This window comes from Protopterus annectens, chromosome 6.part0 (assembly GCF_019279795.1).
Source record: "Protopterus annectens isolate FY-2018-M chromosome 6.part0, PAN1.0, whole genome shotgun sequence".
NCBI lineage: Eukaryota > Metazoa > Chordata > Ceratodontiformes > Protopteridae > Protopterus > Protopterus annectens.
The window spans coordinates 602,512,289-602,531,182 of NC_056737.1; the positions used below are offsets into that span (position 1 = coordinate 602,512,289).

The following is an 18,894-nucleotide window of genomic DNA, read 5'->3' on the forward strand; positions in this document are numbered from 1 at the left end:
AGCTTGAGTAAATGAATCCAAAAATGGAAACATTTAAGAAAATACTTCATCTGAAAATAGATTAAACATGCATGGATTGTTATTTAGCACGACATAGGCAATTATGATCATTCTGTAGTGCAATTTAAATCCAGGACATAAGTTAATGTCGGGTTCATTAGACTAGTTTTTTTTTTTTTTTTGCTTATTACTCACTGTAGGTAAACTACTTTGATTGACTGCATTAACTATGAATTTAATCTCTACATGAAGTTTAGTGCACATATAATCTGTTCCCTAGAAACTACAACAGGTCATTGCTTACTCCACACTTGGTGAATGCTGATTTACTTGTTCGGGAGAGCTAAACTATATTCTCATTTTTCGTGCTTATCTTCCTATACCAATGAAATCTGGCAACTACTGATAGTCTCCTTAGGGTTATTGGATCTGGAACCCTACAGCAAGGGGTGAAAGCCAAGAATGGAGACAGCCCATCATAAAGTGACTATGAGCTTTTTAAGCTCTAACATTTTCTGTGTGAGTGAGCAGTGACTTCAATACTACCATGTCAATGGGGTAGGTCATCTGCTCCCTCTTCCAATAATCTGACTGCATCTAGCAAGCATTAGCCCTCTAAGTGTCCACTAGGAGATCCTGGCAGTATACCATAATCCCTCACCCACCCTCTCAACGAAGGAGAGAAGGCCTCCAACCACAGGGTTTCTACCGGAACCATGGGCAACCGTACCTGAGGGACGTTATCCCATTTCATTGCCAGTGGTTTGATCAAATCTGTTTTCATGACAAAAAATACAATTGCAAAAAAGGAATAGTAGATAATCTACACTGGATGTGTTCCCTTTACTGATTTACAAGGGTCATTATTATTTATTCATTCAATTATTTATTCATGCATGCATATATATCCATAATATACTTATCAGTCCAAAATACACATCAACACAACATTCAGTTCTGCAAAAATTATTTTAAAAAATAAACAATGAAAAACCCACTTTGTGTAAGGTGCTCTCTACAAAATAATACCTCACAGAAAGACTCAAATTGATGGACATTCTTAGGGCTAGTTTTCACAATAAGCACTCCTCTTTCATTAGAATGCTTCTTGAGCCTCTACCAACCACTCTACATAAGCACAACTACTAAGGTGACATTATTTTGTGTTACCAGTTCTTACAAAAATAATTTTACTTTTTCTTACTAAATTTTGTTTGCTTACAGTCAACAGAATATGTATGAAAAGGACAGAAGAGTACTGGTGATAGGGTGGGTTATACACCTGCTGCAAAAGTTCTCGCTAAGATCTAATTTAACAGTAACATTAGACAACTGTACTATTTTAATTTAATGTAGGTTTCTGTAGTAGCAAACCACATAAGCAATTTGGATCTTGTGACCCAGCTCAATAGAATAATTTCCTTAGTTACAGCTATTTGCACTCCCAATATTGATGACAGAGTACTCAGGAAGGAAGGAACATTTAAATCTGCCAATTAATTACACTCCAAAAAAAAAAAAAAAAAAAAACATGTTCTCAGTTACCTGTTTTGCCTCCCATCACAACTCCAACTTTTGCAGTCTATGAGGGGAAAAATTATTTGAAGCTTCATTATCATGCAATATTTTATATGCTCTAATAATTATTCCATTTTTAACAACAGCTTCTCTTCTAGCTTTGCCTAAAAATTGTACAAGAACTTGTCTTTCACTTAGGAACACCCCATCCCTTTCTCTCTTCCTGTACTCAGATATCAATCCCTGATAGGGAAGGCAGTCTTTAACTTGCAGTTCACACTTCTTCTTGGCCTCATCCCACCCCATTACTTTTCCCTTTCTAGTTATTTACACCCAATACCTTAGTTTCTTTGACAGTTTACCCAGTAAATTATAGCACTCATTTGCCTTTTTCTGTATCCCTACTTGCAGTCATCCCTTTCGGCAAAATCTTCTTTCTCCATTCATGTGTTGGCTTATTTCGTAGAAATGAAAGTGATGTACTTACCATAACAATAGATCCATGTTGTCTCATTTTCTTTTGGTTCACCGTTTGGGTTGTCAGATCTGACCTCTGCACCTTATACCAGACTGTTGGATCCAAGAGCTCTGACTCCTCCCCTACCTACAATTCTTTCCTTCTAACTGATTTATCTCAGACTGTTGGATCCAAGAGCTCTGACTCCTCCCCTACCTACAATTATTTCCTTCTAATTGATTTATCTCAGACTGAGTTTGCTGACTACTCTAATTTATGTATATATATATATATATATATATATATATATATATATATATATATATATATATATATATATATATATATATATATATACACACACACACACATACATATATATATATATGTGTGTGTGTGTATATATATATATATATATATATATATATACATATATATATATATACATATATATATATATATATATATATATATATACATATACATATACATATACATATATATATATATATATATATATATATATATAAAATATTATGGAATGGAAAAAGGGACCCACAAACATTCCACAAAATGGAAGATGATGTGGAACAGACAGAAAGGGTCTTAGTTGAGGTCTGTCTGAGCCCTGGAAAATGTGAAATCGCAATTTGGAAGAGGGAAGGAGGAAGGGATGTTGAAATGGACAAAAACTAACACAACATGGATCTATCATTATGCTAAGTACGTAAATTTCATTCTGATGTGCATTTTCATCTAATTTAACGTTTGGGGCAGATTCCCAATCTGCCTTAAAAAGGCCTGGGTGGACTCAAGGAAAGACATTCCTGAAAATGGAAGAGCTGAAGGAAGTGCAAGCTCTGGAATGTACATCTAATTTATAATGAGATACAAAGGTGTAAGCTGTTAACCAAGTTGCTACTGCAAAAATATCACTGATAGGAACTTGTTTTGCAAAAGCTGTTGAGGTGGCCATTGCTCTGGTGGAATGAGCCTTAGGTTTTGTACTTTACAAATAAAGGAAATGCAGTCTGCCAGCCACTTAGAGTGACCTTTGATACTTCTTGTCCTAGATTTATTTTAGAAAAAGAGAAAAATAGCTGGTGTGATTTTCTCATGTCTTTGGTGTGATGTAAATAAAAATCTGAGGTGTCTGTGGACATCTAATGTATGAAGGATGTATTCACTATGGAAGCAAACATTTTGAAAACATACAGGTTAGTCAATGCATTGATTTAAATTTGTTTCAGATGCCACATTTGGAAGAAAGAAAGGATTTGTTCTTCAAGAAACTCTATCCTTATGGAATATGATAAATGGTGGCTTCTATGAGAGTGCTTGCAGCTCCAAAACTCATCTAGCAGAAGTGATGGTAATCCAAAACATGGCCTTCCAAGAAAGGAACTTTAAATCGGCTAAGGCCAAGAAAGGAACTTTAAATCGGCTAAGGCCACAGGCTCAAAAGGCTTTTGAGTCAATGACTGAAGCAAGACTGTGACATCCCATAGTGGGAATGGAACTTGAACAGGAGGTCTCAGCAAGAAAGTTCCTTTAAGGAAAGCTTGGCTACTCTAAGTGAAGCAATAGATGAATCAATATGTCCTATGTGAAAATTTACAATAAAGGTTCCGATGGCTGCAATTACAGAGTAACTGGAACACCTGCAGAAAAAGTTCTGAAAGAAATTCCAGTATTGACAGAAGAGGGGTTGAGAAAGGGTCCAAACTCTTTGAGGGCACCCAAATAGACAATTTTTTTTCCATTTGCTCTTGCAAGTCTTTTTTTGCCAAGTCCTTTTGAGAAGAAGATATTATATGGACTACTGGAGAGGAAAGCCTGGCATCTCTAGCTTTCATTAACATTTGAGAAATCATGTGGTTAGTTTTAGAATGTGAAAGTCTGGTAGAGTCATTCCACATGGGTGACTGAATAGATCTGGGATAAGATCCAACATTCATGTTTTGTGCAGTAAGTGAGGCCAAAGGAAGGAGAAAGTACAGTTGTGTGCACTTACCATAAATGTAGATTTTTGAGTGTATTCACTGTTGCAGTCATTATATTTGGGTAATCCTGCTGGCAGGTTGCCCTCAGTCTGCCTGAATTCCAAAGTCTTGGGTCCTGCGTCAGTTGCTCAGTTTTTCTTGCCCCAGATGTCAGGTACCCTCTAAAGGGTAGCCAAAGTTTATATATATATATATATATATATATATATATATATATGTGTATATATATATATATATATATATATATATATATATATATGTGTATATATATATATATATAACATACATGCACCAATATCAACTTTTACCTTCATCTACAAGCAAATACACCACATAGGTTGTATAGATCAGAGAAGGAAAGGTAAGTTCCAGCAGAAATAAGGGGGATGGTGGGTGGGTAACCTGGACTGCAACAGTGAATATACTCGAACACCTACATTTATGGCAAGTGTACACAACTGTACTATGTTCTTCGTGTTTCATTGTTGCAGTCATTACATTTGGGTAGAGTCCCAAAGCTATGGTTGGGAGTCTGGAGCTAAACAGCATTAGGAGCGGCTAAGAGGCCCTACAGAACTGCAGTGGCAAAGCCTGCCCTGGATTTAGAGTGAAGTGGCAGACGATAATGCTTTGGTAAAGGTGTGCACTGAACTCCAAGTAGCAGCCTTTAAAATGTCTTTAGTTGGCACCCCCCTGAGAAAGGCTGCTGAAGTGGCTGCAGCTCTGGTTGAATGTGGCCTAATGCCCTTAGGCACTGGCTTGCCATGTTGTGAATAGCAGAAACAAATGCAGTGCCCTATCCACTTTGAAATAGTCTGCTTGGAGATAGCCTTTCCTTGTGATCCTGCAGCATATGCCACTAGCAACTGCTCTGTCTTCCTGAAAACTTTAGTTTTGGCCAGATAGAATCTAAGCTGTCTGTGTACGTCCAAAGAATGCAGAATTCTCTCCCCCTTGTTCTGTGGATTTGGATAAAAAGTTGGCAAATAAAAAGTTTGGTTAAGGGCCACACTGGACACTACCGTAGGCATAAATGTTGGGTTTGTCCTCAGAGATACCCTGTCTGGATAAAAAATGATAAAAGGTTCCACAGCCATGAGTGCCTGTAGCTCTGACACTCATCTTGCAGAAGTTATTGCTAGGAGCAGAGCTGTTTTCCAAGATAAAATCTTTATATCAGCAGTAGCAGCTGGCTCAAATGGAGGTAGGGTGAGTTTTTCCAAGACATAATTGAGGTCCCATGCAGGTTTTGGCGATCTCCTTGGAGGCCTTAAATTTCTGGCTCCTCTGAGGTACTGCTTTAATAAAAGATGAGAAAAGATTGGTGGCTCTGTATTGTAATGAGCCGAAATGGCAGAGGCATGAATTTTAATTGAGGAAAATGATAGGCCTTTGTCCAGCATCTCAGTTAAGTATTGCAAAATCTGAGGAATATTTGGTACAGCTGTATCAGTTCCTTGTGCCTGGTTCCAAGCACAAAATCTCTTCCATTTTCCAGTATAAGATTTCCTAGTACTAGGCCTTCTGGCTTCCAGAATGACATCCATCACAGCTTTACTGAGAGGTGTGCTTTGTATGGCTACATTATCCGCCATGCTGCCAGGTTTAGAGTCCTGAGTTGGCTGTGCAGGATCTGAATGTTTAGTTGGGACAGAAGATGAGGTATATGAGGTAAGGTCCAGGCTGGGTATTGAGACAGGCTCCTTAAGATCGGATACCAGTACTGGCAGGGCCAGTCTGGGGCAATCAGTATAATTTTTGGTTTCTCCTGTCTGACCTTTAGGAGTACCTTGGGGAGGAGAGGCAGTGGAGGAAAGGCATATACGGATAGGTTTTTCCAGTTGAAAGATAGGGCACTCACTTTCCATGCTTGTCTGTGATAAGTCCTTGTGCAGAATCTTTTTAGTTGGTAGTTGTGAGGGGAGGCAAATAGATCTATGTCCGGGCATCCCGATTTTCTTGTTATCATGCTAAAGACTTGTGGATCCAGCTGCCACTCGTGAGGATCCATGATGTTTCTGCTTAGTTCGTCTCCCAGAGTGTTTTCCTTTCCTGGCAGGAATTGTGCCTGCAGGTGAACTTGGTAAGTCAATGCTGTGTCCCACAAAGCCATGGCTAGTCTGCAAAGGGGGTAAGAATGTGTGCACCCCCTGCTTGTTTATATACCACATGACCGTGGTGTTTTCTGTCTTTATCAGTAGTTGTCCTGGATGAAGTAGGTCCTTGAAGGCTGTCAGGGCATTTTGAACAGCTAGCATCTCTTTTTGATTGATATGTAGATGCATTTGGTTTGTGGACCAGGTGCCCTGAATGCATCTTCCTGCCATGTGGGCCCCCCAGGCATAATCTGATGCATCCGTTGTTAGGGTCTGCCTGGCTGGGGGTAATGTGAATGGCTGTCCCTTGTTTTGGTGACAAGCCTTCGCCCACCATTGAAACTCCTGTTGCAGGCAGGGAATGAGAGTAATCATTGTTTCCAGGATGTGGCAATGTTGCGTCCAGACACTTTTTAGGTACCATTGAAGTTTCCTCATATGCAGTCTTGCATATGGAATTAGTAGGATGCAGGATGCCATGAAGCCCAAAGCCTGCAGAATTTTTCTTGCAGATAACTGGGCCTTTGTTGCCAGTGTTTTGAAATAGGTAGTCAGTTGCCTTTGTTTGTCTCGCGTGAGATAAGCCATCTGGGCAGTTGTATTTAAGCTTGCACCCAGGAATATTATCTCTTGAGAGGGTACTAGTTTTGATTTATTTTCGTTGACTGTGTACCCTAGGCATGTTAAAAGTCTTTTCACAAACGCCAGATGCTGTAGTAGAGTGTCCTTGTTCTCTGCTTGAATTAGGCAGTCGTCCAAGTAAGGATATATTTGTATTCCTCTTTGTCTGCAGAAAGCAATTACTGGTGCCAGGCACTTTGTAAAGACCCTGGGCGCAGTAGATAAGCCAAAGGGCATTGCACAGAATTGGTAATGCATTGAGCCAGCCTTGAATCTGAGGTATCTTCTGCATGATTGCCGGATTGGTACATGCAGGTATGCCTCTTTTAAGTCTAAAGTCACGAGCCAAGCCTTTTTGTCCAGCATGGGCAGAAGCTGCTGCAAGGTCAACATTTTGAATTTTGGTATATCCAGGAATGTGTTCAGAATAGATAGGTCCAGTATTGGTCTCCAGGCTTTGTCCTTTCTGGGTACCAAGAATAGTCTTGAAAAAAATCCTTGTCCCTGCTCTTGCTGTGGTACTTGTTGAATAGCCCCCATTGTCCATGAGGGATGAGACTTGTTTTTGTGCCTCTGCCCATTGATTTTTTGGCAGATCTGGCCAACCATTGGCCTTTGGCAGGGTATGGAAGTGAAACTTGTAGCCTTGTGACACTATGTTTAGAACCCACTTGTCCTGGGTTATAATGTGCCAGTTTTGAGGAAAAAAGTGCTATTTTCCCCCCTAAGGGTGCTGCCATGAGATAAACGCTTGGTGCAGGCAGGGGGAGGTCATTGGGACTATTTCCTGTATGGTTGTGATTTGTCTTCTCCACTTTTGGAGGTAAAAGCACCCCATTGCTTTGACCTGTATGAACCTTGCGCCTGGGATCTGCCTCTACGGCATCTGGATCTGCCCCTGTGAGGTCTGTCTGACACTGGAAAGGACCAATTCTTTGTAGACCAGTGTCTACTAAACCTTGATGGCTGTACTTGTAAAAAAATCTTTGACAGTTTGCATAGATTTAGCTTTGTCCTCCATTTTCTTTAACACCTCTTCTGCCTTAACACCAAACAAAGTATCATGCTGTAAAGGTGCATCTAATAATTTAACTTTGACATCATCAGGCAGACTTTGTTCCTTTAACCAAGCATGCCTCCTAATTACAGAACCCGTAACTGCGGCCCTGCATGAGGCCTCCAGAGAATCAAAACCACATTGCAAAGTATGCTTTCCAACTTGTTCAGCTGCATGCAATAAATCCTACATTTCCTTGTTTTCTGCACATTCAGAGTTTAACAACATTTTTTGTTTAAGCAATGTCATGACATGTTGCTGATATTTGAGCATATGAAACTGACAGTTTAAGGCCCTTATAGCCAAGGTAGCAGATGTGCAAATCTTTTTTCCCCATCTATCCAGTGCCCTAGAATGTCTGTCAGAGGGGGTTGGGTTTTTTGCAGCGGAAGCCTTAACCCCTCTGGGACCCTGCAAAATAGTCTCTGGGTCTGCAGTAGGGATTTTGAAAAGGAATTTATGACAGTCAGGAACCTTGTAATATCTGTCAGGCTTAACAGGAGCTGGTGGTAAGGAGTCAGGGGTCAGACTAGACTCTGAAAACACATCATCTACAATGTCTAACACAGGTGGAATGGCAAGAGGCCTGTGTTGAGGTAGTAAAAGGAAGTCCCTGATCCTCTTTTTAAATTCTGAAAAATCTTGGCTCTCCCAGTGGAAATGCTCCCTCATGGTATGCAAGGTTTCCCCAAAAGAGTAGTCCTCAGGAGGAGAAACTGAAGGAATAGATTCTTCAGCATCAGAGTCTTCATAGTGGGGAAGTGAATATTCCTGATCAGAAGAGGAATCAGAAAAAATAGAAACCTGATCTGAAGATTCATAGTCTGTCTCTTGCCTAGGCCTCTTATCAGGAGGGGGGAATGGGAATACCTGATCAAGGTAATCAAGTCTTCGGCCATTTTGAGCATCTGTCTTTTGGGCATGGAGGCCTGTCCATGTGGCTCTTGAGCTTGTTTCTTGGTCTTTGAAGGTGCTTTAGTCTTTGCCTTTGAAGCTGGTTTAATGTATAGATGTTTAGGTCTGAAAACACCCTCAGAAGCCGGTGCCTGCTCAGCAGCTCCGGACCCATCTGAGGGAATAGTGTCCGAGGCTCCAATACCTTGAGATTCCAGTGGCATAGGTGACTCCACGTGGGAGTCGGTAGCGGCCTGTGACTCTAAGGTACCGGGTGTCAGGGGCTGCGAAAGCGCCTCACTGAGAGTCAGATGACTATCTGATGACATTTTATAATTAAATCTGCACCCAAAATAGTTTAATGCAAAATCATACAGACGCTTAATAGTGCGTTGGTTAAATCTAGCACAGAACCGACAAGTTGAAATGTCGTTGTCAGGGCCTAGGCAAGAAATACAGTAAGAATGAAAGTCCTTATGAGGTATTTGCTTTCCACAAGAAATACAATTATTAACTTTTTCTGACATTGGTCTAGAGCAAGAAAAAAGTTTCCCCAATGGGGTACTTAGCTTTAATGAAGACTTCGGATCTGAAACTCGAACACGAAAATCTCAGGAGTCGGCCGACCGGCACTTGCGAACTGCTTCTGCTTCGGGCACCGCGTGGCAAGAAAGACTGAAGAAAATGGCGTCGGCTGCATCTTTTACACCCCTGACAACCTGACGTCAGGGAAGAGGTGAAAACAACCGACACAGGACCCAAGACTTTGGAATTCAGGCTGACAGAGGACAACCTGCCAGCAGGATTACCCAAATGTAATGACTGCAACAGTGAAACACGAAGAACATCCATACCTGCCAAAGCCACAATGGGGCTATGAGGATTACTTTGTTCCTGCACCTTGTGGCTTTCTGAATGAATTTTTTATGCTAGAAGCCATGTGAGCCAAATGTGGACTACAGCATATTTTGGTAACTGCTCCTGTGGAAGGATGAAGGCAAAGCAACTGCTGCATTTGTTGTTTACATAGGAGGCAAAGAGGTTGCAGGAAGGCTGGCCCCAGTAGCTGAAGATCTCTGTTGCCATTGTTTGTTTGAAAGACCACTTGTGAGGTAATAGGATACTCCTGCTCAACCTGTACAGTAGTATATTTGAAGTCTCAGGAATGTGATTTGCTATCAGAAAGCAATGAGAACAAATCACTCATTGCCAGACTTGCATTGCCTCCCAGCAAAGAGGATAAGAATGTGTTTCACCTTGTTTGTTGATGCACCATACCACTGACATATTGTCAGACTAGATGGAAATCAAACTCTTGGGTAGGAAGTCCTGAAACGCCTTAAATTCTTGGATGACTGCTCTCATCTCCGAGACACTGATGTGAAGTTTGGCCACTGCTGATGACCAGGTTCCTTGAACAGTCTTCCATTCAAAATGTCCCTACCAATCCTAAAATTTAAGTGTCCATGATTACTGTGGCCTGGGGAACAGGGTCTGCCCTCTACTACTGACAGAGAATTGATCCACCAAGTTATATGGTTTCTGCATTCTTGAGTGAGGCAGATTATGGTGTGAAGGGGATGAATGCTCTGTGACCAATGGACAGACAGTGTGCACTGTAGTACTCTCATGTGGTATCTTGTTAATGGGACTAATGTAACAGTAAAACCATCAGACCTAACAGGTGGAGAATCAGTTTTGCCTGTGGGTGGGGATGCTGAATCACTTGAAAGGCTACAAGTCTACTGGACCCCTGTAATGGGGAGTTTTGCAATTTGTTGAACTGTGTCCATCTGACTCCATATAAATTCAATATGGTGAGTGGCTGCCAGTTTCCTCTTCATATAGTTGACTGTCATCCTCAATTGGTTTTGTAAGACTGAGAAGGAATGTTTGGAGTTGCAATTGTAGGTCCTTGGAGGTAGCAGTTAGGAGCCAGTCATCTAAGTACGGGAAGACGTGGATCTCCTGAAGTCATAGATGAGCTGCCATCAATGCCATAATTTTGGTGAATACCCAGGGGGCTGTGGTGAGACCAAATGGCAGTGGACTAAATTGAAAGTGACTGGCTCCCAGTCAGAAATGGAGAAATCTCCTGGAATGTATTCAGATTCTGAAGCGGTAGCAGACGTCTTGAAGATCACAGAGCACATCTGGTAATCCTTCCTCAACAGACGCAGTATGGAATGTACCATGACCATCAGGAACATTGTTTGACATATTGACTGAGGTGGTTGAGATACAAAATTGGTCTGAGGTCTCCTGTCTTCTTTGGAACTAAAAAGAAACTAGAATAGACTCCGGATTCCAACAGGTCTGGGAGGACTGGCTGGATGACTCTTTTGTTTTGGAACTTTAACACTTCTGTTGCTGCGAATTCCAAATGATCAGGTGCTGTCTCAGGAATCTTTAATCTTTTCAATGGGGAGACAAAAAGGGTATGGTATAGTCTCCAGTGATTATCCTTAGCACTCATGAATAGTACGTTATGGTTTGCCAGTCTAAAGGGTGTAAGGTCAGGCATCCCCCAACTGCCTCCAGAGTGAAGAAGTTGGGCAACCACTCAGGGTTACTGGTAAGGTTTCTCATTGAAGGGGCCATGGAAATCTTGGTTATGTGGTCCACTTCTGCATCTCAGGCAAAGTCCATCTGAATTTCCTCTATCTCTGCCACAGGAATGTCTATCCCCAAAAGAGTCATGGTGCAAACCCAGTGATTTTTCAAACCAAATTTTCTTACCTCTGCTAGGATTCCTAGAAAAAGATCTTTGTGGAGTAGAAAAACAGATTCCCATGGCAGACAGGGTTTTACCATCTTGTTCACTCTTGGAAAGGGTTTCCTTTTCCTTAGGTCCAAACAGAGTGGAATCGTAGTACGCAGCACTTATAATGGATGCCTTGACGCTTTCTGTAAAACCACATAGCCACATCTAGGCATGGTGATGCATGGTAATACCTGTGCAAGCTTTTCTTGATGTGCCATCAGCTGCATTTGACAGCAGTTGCATGGCCCTCATTAGATGCAGACTGCATGGCAGACATTTGCACATCGACTGTTTTTTGGACGTCGGATGGTAGGTTACCCAAAAAAGATTTGGAAATCTCCTTGATTAAGTCCCTTTGGAAACAAGGCACAGGTAATTCACACTTGGAGTATGAGGGTCACTGAAGCACAAGTCCATTTCTCTAGTCTGTGAAACTCCCTGGACTCTATTATGGGGATGGACAGAGGAACTTTCCTCGGCTAGTTCCTTCTTTGTGGCTGGCTGCTACCACCATGACATCTACTGGAGGATCTTTGGACCAGTGTTTTCTATCCTTCAGGGCATCAGAAGGTGGGACCACCCAGGACACTGATGGACCAGACTCAAAAGCTTCAAGAAATATGGACTTGACAGAAAAAGGGCATTCGGCGGACCATAACCTCCCTCTGCTTCTTCAATTCTAGTATGCCCCCAAAGGTGACACTCTCGGGGTTGAGGATCCTTCTGCATCATCTAAGTCCATGACTTCAGTGACAGATCCACAAGAGGAGTCTATATGCTTACATTTGCAGGGCCTCTTCTGCAGAGCATGTCTGGGGGGGGGTCTGACAGAAACATGTCAAAATCAGATGGAGAAGTCAAACATCAAGCTGCCTCAGAGCTAATTGGGTCTGTCTCTGTTGACTTGAATGAGAAGAATAAAGCACAGGGTCCATTGGGAGTCAAGATGGATTTGAACTTGGTGCACGCACTTGTCTTCATGGTCCAGCCAAGGCCCTTTTCATAGCCTTGAAAGATGTCTCAGCTATTGGAGTTGAGTTTCCAAACTCAAATAGAGGTCAGTTCTGTGGAGGACCTAGAAGCCAAGCTGTGAAGTGCCACAGCACAAACGGGGAAGAATAGCTCTAACAACTTCATAGCCAACTCCACCTTTGGCATTCCAACCCCAGAACTTCAGCTCTAGGAATCACCTCAACCAGAAAGCATCAGAATTGTAAGATTAAGGGAAGAAGTTGGAGCCAAAGTCTCTAGGGTTACTAGGTCTGACAAAGGGATGCCAGAAGGGTTCAGCTCATAAGAGTCAGCACCAAGAAAGGAGTCTCTGTCGGAACAAGGTGGGACAGGGGTTGAAGAGCCTGTTACTGGCCCTACTCTGGGGGATGGTGCCAGGAGGACCACTAGCTGAATCTGGGTCCTCAAGAATTTTCTCACCATCTGGTCAATGTCCATCTCAGTAATGACTTCTGGTGGACTGCTCAAACCTCAATGAAGAAATTACACATGTAGGTCTTGAAGGTAACGTGATGAAGTATTGGTAAATGTAACCTGGGGCTAATCGACACCAGAGAAAAAGTAGGTCTTGGTGAGGGAGTTCAGATACAGGTTGCAGATGGATCTGATTGCCTCGATGACTTAGGTGCCAGACCTGGGAGACTAGATGGATACAGGGACCTTTTTCTAGACTTTTCTGCCTTTGTCTGTTCCTGTCTCTAGTCTTCGGCTGATTTTTCTTAGTGCTTTTCCTTAGATCTGTCTTTCTCCTTCTCCTTTCTCTTTTCAGTAGAAGGAGTTGTAGATGGTTATCTGGTTTCAGAGGACATCAAGGTAGATCCCTGTCTAAGGAGGAAGTAAACCCTTAAGAATCAACTTTTCTTTCCTGCCTTGAGGGCTCTGATTTTGAGGTGGGATTTTGTGTCCTCACGCTACACACATTTTGAATTCAGTAAGCTTCTCAGACATCAGAACAACACACATAGAAAATTAACAAACCAGTACTTATACTAATTGTAGGTACTATAAACTCTTTTAAAATTATTTATAGAAAAAAAAACACCTTACATGCTAACAGCAGAAAAGAGAGTTCTTATTCTAAGTAAAACTATAATCTAAATACTTACAGCTGTGACTATATGGAAGGAAGCTGAAAGTTAAGGAACAACATTAATTAAACATTTATATAAGGTAACACACTTATGCAAGATATAAAATTTCAAAATTACCTATATTAACCCTAAAACCTGACCCAAGTGTAACTCGAAATAACAATGCTATAAGGAAAGTTATGAGTAGAAAAATTTTAACAAAGTTTTTGCTTTCACTTATCACACTCACAGCTCTCTCAGGACACCTCTGGTCAAGTAGCTGTCAAACGAGATCTGAGATAAATCAGTTAGAAAGAGGGAATTGTGGGTAAGGGAGGAGTCAAGGCTCTTGGATCCAATACTCTGGTATAAGGTGCTGAAGTCAGACACAGTCAGATCTGACAACCCAAACACTGAATTGGATGAAAACAGACAACACTGGATTATGTTCTGCAAATTTATAAATACACTATTGTGTATGATGGCTATTATTCTCCTTAAGGATATGCTTCCAAAATCCCACTCTCTCCTTATTTCTTGACCACTCCCACTTCATCATCACCACTTTCCACTGTGAATTATAATCTTCTGCTTGTGTTATGTATATAAAGCCTTAACTGTGTAGCTCTAAAATAGCCCTTCAAATCAGGTAATCCTAAACGACCTTGTTCAATTAACTCTTGCCCCTTTCTCTCCCAGTTAAATCCCTTCAAATCTTTGATAATTATTGGCCAAAACTTTCCTCTAGTTGCCAAAAATATGCCTGACCAGTACATAAAACTAATGGAAGAAAAACATTTTCACTGCTTGCATCTCACTATCGATATCCATTAACGAAGAGCCGGAAGTGGGTACATAATTTATGGCTATAGCCTTTATTTTATCTTCATTAACTTTACACCCTGGAAAGACTTGAAACTGTGCCAAAATGTTCCACAACTCTGAGATGTCCTTTTCTAGATTTGTCAAGTATAAAATAATTTCATCTGCAAATAAAGCCAACTTTTCTTGACTACCATACCAGTTATATCCTTGAATTTCAGAGGTTTTGCCAGTAGCTCTAAAAATAATGCAAATTACAAAAGGGAGAGGTGACACCCCTGGCTGATTCCTCTGTTCAAACAACTTATCAAAAAGGAACCCCTTCCACTTTAATTCTTGTCTCAGATGCATCATATATCCTCCCAATTAACCCTATTATTGTATCAGGAAATGGATTTTATATATCTATATCTATCTATATATATATATATATATATATATATATATATATATATATATATATATATATATATATATATATATACATATATATATACATATATATATATATATATATATATATATATATATATACATACATATACATTTTTTTTCTTAAGATCTGTTTCAGAATGGGTAATCTATCATTTGAAGAAAACTCTCACAAATAAGGAAATCTTCCCAGTCCCAACTCCTCAAAGACAATGATCCTGTAATTCTTTTACACTGGATTGGCTTACAAGGAGATCACAGTAAATGTGAGTAGCTTTTTCACTCTTGCATGTTTGACCTCTTTTCTCCATGGCAGTATATATGGTGATTATCAAACCTTGGTCACCTGGGATACAGTCAGGGGCCCCATCGCTCTATGTCACGTAGCCAGAAGTGAGCTAAAAGTACTAGTGAAGTCTTTGAAAATCTCAAAAAGTAACAATTATGTATCAGTTAAACATGAACCTGACAAAAATGAAGTTATAGGCATGGATTTACAAATGTCTTAGAATTTCTGCTGTAAAACATGGAAATAATTTAGATGCAAAATATACTGCACACCAAACTTTTTTTTTTCACAACTGTTTTTTGGTGTCCCCCTGTCTGCTAACCATTAGCTCCCTGCAGTTACCTACCCATTCATTTCTCATGGGACAAGACCTGTTTCCAGCCCATTCATTCCCCATGAGGTTAACACTGATTGTAGAGCCATCAGCCTTGTAGCCTTTAAGGCATTTTAATAATACAGTCTAAACCCACACCCTGGTGGTAATGCAGGCTTCTGCATCACCACAGAGGGACCACCAAGGTCCCTAATAAGAAGTTTTGCCCACTCCTTGACACATCTACCCAAGGGCTAATGTACTGGATTGGGTAGACCCATGTCCCTTCTGCGTTTTAGCCTGTTCTCAGAGGAGCTGTCCATGCCACTTCACTGGAGTGCCAGGTCACCATGGGCCACCACAACCCTCTCTCCCAGGAGAGAGCACCAAGACAGCTTGCATGTCACTTGCCTCCCCTAGTCAGCTCTTCCATATTCTAGAACCACTATTCAATTTCGGGTTGTTTGGATCACAGTCAAGGCTTTATTCCTCTGTGCTACAGAGCCAGAGCTTACTGCACATCAAACTTATTAATTTCACAAGGACCCAAAACCTACTAACAAATCTGTGACTAATTTAAAGGTCCTACAGTTGTGTGATACACTTGCCATAAAAGAGAAAGCTCTAGTCTTTCCAGTAAATCCATCCATATGGAGATTGGACTTGGCATGGTACAAATGGCAGGCTCAGAATTTCTAGCAGTACTTGCCTCTCCTTTGCAAAGCCATCTAGTAGCCAACTGAGTTGTCCATGTCCACACAAGGAACCTTGGTTGTACACTAAGACTGAAGATCGGACAACAACATTATGTTTCTGAAGCCAAGGTTCCCAAGTAAGGTTATCCAACATTATAGCAGTAAGACAAAAATAATTTTTGAACTCCACACTTGGAAATTCACAATTAACAGTATGTAAATCAGATCAGTTACTGCCCACAGCCACAGTATGCACTGTCACATAAACGTACCATATCTCTCAGGAAAATGTGATGCATACATAAATAAAAGGGTATCAGACTACAGCAGTAGGTATCTTTATCATATGACCCAACTACAATACCAGCAAGATTGTCTATTCTGCTTCAGTAACCATTTTCAGTTTTAGCCTTCATGGACTGTGCAAGACCTGTTGGGATGCAGAAACATATCACAAACCTACCATCACTCAAATGTAACAAGTTACCATGACAAGAAGCAAATCATAGTAATTTGCCTAAAAGAAAAACTGGAGATGGAAGAAGAGAGCAAAAACAGAGAAAATGTAAGTGGACGATGAGTGCTCAAACATCCTCCATTCTGAACTTATCATATATGACCAAGAATGTGAATCTATACATCACCAGGTTAAGTGTAGGCACCAGCCAGTAACTCCTAGGTGACTACTGTAGCAAAATCTTTTATAGTCTTGAAATGCTAGTCTTGTTTTGTAAAACTTATTGAATGTGTGAATAAAATACCAAAACATAGACCCACCTTACATCTACTACAGTAGTCTCTTTTGCTATAGTGGGCTCTGATCAAATCCTGGATATCCTTGCTAAATTAAGCCCTGTAGTAAAATATAGCTGGCCTGCATTTTACAAATAATGTCTTCCTACAGGGAAACATAGCTTCTTAGGAACAAAATGGAAACATAACTAGTAAAGACTTTCTGATGTCTTTAGCTCTAGAAATGTTAAGTCCCACATTGTGTTCTTGAGTATATAAAATGCCACTTTTCTCACAAGTTTTGGGAAGGAAGCAAAAGTATGATGACTTGCTTTCTCTGGCTCAGTGCAATATCAGACATGGTCCTAGTAGAAAAATCTACTCTAACCTCATGAAAACCTGAATAGGCTGAGTAACATGTTAGGGCCTGAAACTCAGTAATGCTTCTAACAGAGGTAACTATCAGTAACAGTACTGTCTTCCTACAGAGGTTATTTATGAAAAGGACTACCGGGTACAAATGGAGGTTTTATTAGCTTTTTAAACAGAAACCTCAGATTTCACATTCCTGGACAAATGAAGAGTTTAAAAGCAGGAAAAAAACTTAAGAAATACTGAAGACTTCTAAGATGTCTGCACACTAATCAACAAGTCGATTGTGGCAACATTAATTAGGTAAAATATGGTTACTTGATAGTAGTTAAACTGAATGGATATCTGCAAGTAAGAAACTTGGAGAACCTGAGAGAAAATCAACAAGAAAAGTAGAAGAGATAACTCTGGCTGGAAAGAATATGCAGAGATGTTCAGCAAAAAGCAGTTAATTTCAAGTTTGGTATCAGAGATGGTTTCCAGTAATGTAGAGGGAAAAAATGTACTCAGAGGTGTTTAAATATAAGAAATACTGAAGGAATATATCTAGCCAAATAACAAAAGGCTGGAAAATGAGAAGACGCTTTAAACAGCTATTCTGATGAAATAATAAAAAGTACCGTTGTTTACACTTACCATAAAATCTAGATGTTTGAGTGTATTCACTGTTGCAGTCATCACATTTGGGTTATCTGCTTACAGTAGCCCTCAGTCGGCCTGATCATCAAGTCTTGGGTCCTGCGTCAGTTGCTGTCTCATCTTCCATGATGTCAGGTAGTCAGGGGTATAAAGCATGCAGCCGACATCATTACATCAGTTTTTCTTGCCCCAGATATCAGGTGCCCCCCCAAATGGGAAGCAATTTTTATATATATATATATATATATATATATATATATATATATATATATATATCTACACACACACACAAGGTTACACCTCCAACAAAAGCAAATACACCAAAAATCTTTAAGCATAGTAAACAAGAATAGAGGTATAGCCAAAAGACGTCAGAGGGCTGGAGGGAGGGTAACCAGGACTGCAACAGTGAATATACTCGAGCATCTATATTTATGTTAAGTGTACACAACTGTACTACATTCTTCATGTTTCACTGTTGCAGTCATCACATTTGGGTAGATTCCCAAAGCTAGAGATGGGAGGAAGAAATTAGATAGCATTAGGACCAGCTATAAGGCCCTGCAAGACTGCAATGGTAAAGACAGCTCTGGATTTAGAGAAAATTGGAAAATGGTAACACTTGGTGAAGGTATGTACAGAACTCCAGGTAGCAGCTTCTAGGATGCCCCTGGTAGGGACACCTCTGAGAAAGGCTGTAGAAGTAGATGCAGCCCTGATTCAATGTGGTCTTATCCCCTGTGGGATAGGTTTTCCATGATGCTTATAGCAGAAATGAATGCAACGGCCTATCCATTTAGAAATGGATTGCTTTGAAATGGCCTTCCCCTCTGCCCCTGCAGCAAATGCAACCAGCAGCTGTTCAGATTTCCTGAGAGGTTTACTCCAGTCCAAATAAAACCTAAGTTGTCTGTGCACATCTAGGGAGTGCAGTATACGTTCCCCTTTGTTCTGTGAATTAGAAAAGAAGGTTGGCAAATGAATGGACTGATTAAGAGCCACACTGGATACTACCTTGGGCATGAAGGAGGGATTGGTCCTGAGGGACACATTGTCCACATGAAAGATGATGAAAGGCTCCACTGCCATAAGGGCCCATAATTCAGACA

General features: G+C 40.6%; 1 protein-coding gene across 3 annotated transcripts in view; it reads right to left on the minus strand.

The window, feature by feature from the left end:
- The window catches only part of TOGARAM1 (TOG array regulator of axonemal microtubules 1), a 1,826,974-nt gene that overhangs the window by 1,448,553 nt on the left and 359,527 nt on the right, over positions 1-18,894 (minus strand). The window lies entirely within an intron of this gene.